This window comes from Hypomesus nipponensis, chromosome 23 (genome assembly GCF_054491055.1).
Source record: "Hypomesus nipponensis isolate SF chromosome 23, ASM5449105v1, whole genome shotgun sequence".
Classification (NCBI taxonomy): domain Eukaryota; kingdom Metazoa; phylum Chordata; class Actinopteri; order Osmeriformes; family Osmeridae; genus Hypomesus; species Hypomesus nipponensis.
In genome coordinates this window covers 16,795,964-16,799,059 of record NC_140383.1, presented here as the reverse complement: position 1 = coordinate 16,799,059, position 3,096 = coordinate 16,795,964, and positions in this window count along the sequence as shown.

Sequence of the window (3,096 nt, the reverse complement as noted above, 5' to 3'; positions counted from 1 at the left end):
ATTCCAAGACCCGACGTGACGCTTTTCCTTTGCCCCGCATCGACGAGTGTTTCGATGCCCTGCATGGTGCAAATTTTTTCTTGACTATTGACCTTGCCAGCGGCTACCATCAGGTGGCAGTACATGAAAACGACAGACACTAGACAGCCTTTACGACTCCCTTTGGGTTGTTTGAGTACACTAGGCTACCTTTTGGTGTTTGCAATGGGCCAGCAACTTTCCAAAGACTCATGCAGGCAACCATGAATGACTTAGTATTTCAAATCATGTTTGTGTACTTGGATGACATTTTAGTATACTCGCCAACGTTTGCGGATCACCTGACACGGCTTCAGACTGTGTTGCAGAGGCTCAGGGAGACAGGGTTAAAGGTCAAGGTGGAAAAATGTAATTTTTTCCAGTCCAGTGTACGCTTTCTTGGCCACCAGATCTCAGCTGAGGGCATAGGCACCGATCCGGACAAAGTAGCTGCAGTAAAACAGTGGCCGGTTCCCAGCACGGTCAAAGAATTGAGGTCATTTTTAGGATTCTGTAGTTATTACAGGAAGTTTCTGCAGGGATTCTCCCAGCTGGCAGGTCCCTTGCATGATGTAGTCAATACGTGTATCAGAGGAAACAACCCTGCTAGGACCAAAAACCTGTTGACCAGCCTGTGGACACAAGAATGTGAAGGGGTTTGAAGGGGTTTTGCTGCAGGATGCGCAAGCGCATGAGGTTTTGCTGGCAAAGCGAGGACAAACTACGAACGTGAGGTCAGATATTTGTATACGGGTGTCTTCTGATATACGGTTATGTAGGAAAAGTCAAGAAAGCAGGATCCTGGAACTTGTGTATAGATTTGCTTTGGATTCCCGCAAAGATTGCGGCTTGTGCTTTGACTTGCACTATTGCCTATACTTATTCAAAAAAAGGTAAAGTTAAAGTACTCTACGGTTCAAAAGGGTTTGAGTCCCTGAACGAGTTTAAGAATGTTAGGTATAGGCTTGGGTGCTATTGCTTCTGTCTCAAGGGACAGCACTGAGTTACGATTGATCAAAGTGAATACTGAACATGTTGAAATATGGTTGGAAAACATGCAGGAAAGTCAAAGACACAAAGTCATGCCAACACGATTGGATAGGAATGGTCAATCTATGTTGAGCACAAAATGTGTGGTTTGATTGGGGGTATTTGAGCATTATGAATGTGAATCTACGGAGATGTGTCATCACGGTTGAAAGTTTTCTGGGAATTGGGGGCGAGCTCTCGCAAATCAGAGGGCCTCGTGAACGGAAGTTGAGTTCCGAACTGGTGACGTACTATTATGACACACGTACAGATGAAACACTTGGGAGAGACTTTGTTATATTATCTTCAGATTTTCACGGATGTTTATCGGTTATGACATTGTAGGTATGAGGAGAGACTTATATTGTTTTACAACTTTGTGTTGACCGTTATGCTATTTGATGTTAGATTTTACATCAATCTGTTTTGTTTTGAGGATGGAGACAGTCTGTTTTTGAAAATGCTAATGTTAATTCTTTGGCTGAATTCTCCATTTGAAAAGAGGCGCATGCGCTTGAGTCTAACGGCTCATTCTGCGTGCAGTGGCCCACAATGAGTGATAAAAAAAAAAAATTAAACTCATCTGAAAGAGAATTTGACGTTGAAAATAGAAATGGATTGGTTTGAAAACACGTGTGTGTGTTTCTTTTTCTTTGTCAAACTTAAGAAATATTGTGAGTTGCCATACTTTTGATTTGGAAATCATGTACAGACCGATTTTCTATCTTATGAGCTTGATTCGATATTGGATAACAGTAGGCTGTTGCGCTGCTAAATTTCGGTTCTTGGGTCAGATAATTGGTAAAGGCCAGTTTTGGCAACGAAAGCGATATTCATTCGAAGAATTACAATCCAAGGTTATTGAAACGTTTATAGAAAGTTTTTGTGTTCAAACGGAAATTTCAGTTTATATTGTTAAAGGAATATTTTTTTTGTTGAGGCCTACATATTGAATTTACCTGGAAATGTTGCTTTGGTTTTGTGTTATGTGAATGAGGTTACTGTAATATCTACATTTGATTTCAATACGTGCTTACTGGTGATATCCATTGACATGGAAGCAATCAATGTTTTTTTTTTGTTTTTTTTCATTTGTGTGGGAAGTTCACAGATGTGATTGTTGTTTAAAGAAATATGTAAAGGGTTGTGAAGACGTGATTAGAAAGGTTTATATGATTTTAGTTCCGTTTTAGGCCAGTCTGTTGAACGAGGTCTGTTATAAATTGTTAGGGTAGCTTTGGGATCTGAGAGGAAAAGATCCTAGCTGTGACTTTGTTAGCTAGCTAATGTCTAACGGTGAAAATGTGGAGAAGGTGCGTTTTGCTTTGTCCTGAGACTGAGGAGAGTCCAGGAAGTTAAATTTGCAACTAAGGTAACGACATGTGTAGCTAACAAATTTACAGACTCAACAGCGATGGCGGCGGGTACAGGCTTGTAAAGGTATGGCAGCTTGACATTTGACATCCAAGATGAGTAAGCGCATGATGCATGCGCAGACGTAAATTGAGAAATTAACAAAGACGCAAATTTAGAGTAATAGAAGACTTTGGAGCGAGTTTTATATACAGATTTGGTTGCTTTTGAAATGTGTTACGTGATGAGTATTTTGATACATTTGTTAACAAGGTTTTGTTTGTTTGAGTACATTTTATGAGTTTCAGAAATTCCGAGGAAAGGTGGGGGCTAAAACAGAGTCCCGTTACGTTGAGATCTTAAAGGTGATAAGTGAATGGAAGGTAAACCCAACCATCTGTGTTGTAAAAAAAAAAAGGGTTTCAGAGTTTTGCTCTGTCCCAGAGCGGGTTGTTTGATTTGAGTTTAAAAGCGAGCTGACAGGCTATGTTTATTTGAGTTGATTAATTGAGTAAAAACTAAGAGTAAAAGTGAGAAGTGTTACATTAAACCATATACAAACTACAAAATATTGAAATTTAATATTTTTATTTTGGGTTTTTGGTCCGCTAATTTGAAATTTGAGATCCGTGCATTACGCATGCTAAGGGTGTAATGGCTGGTAAATATAAGAATATTCAAAGGAGTATTCTGTAT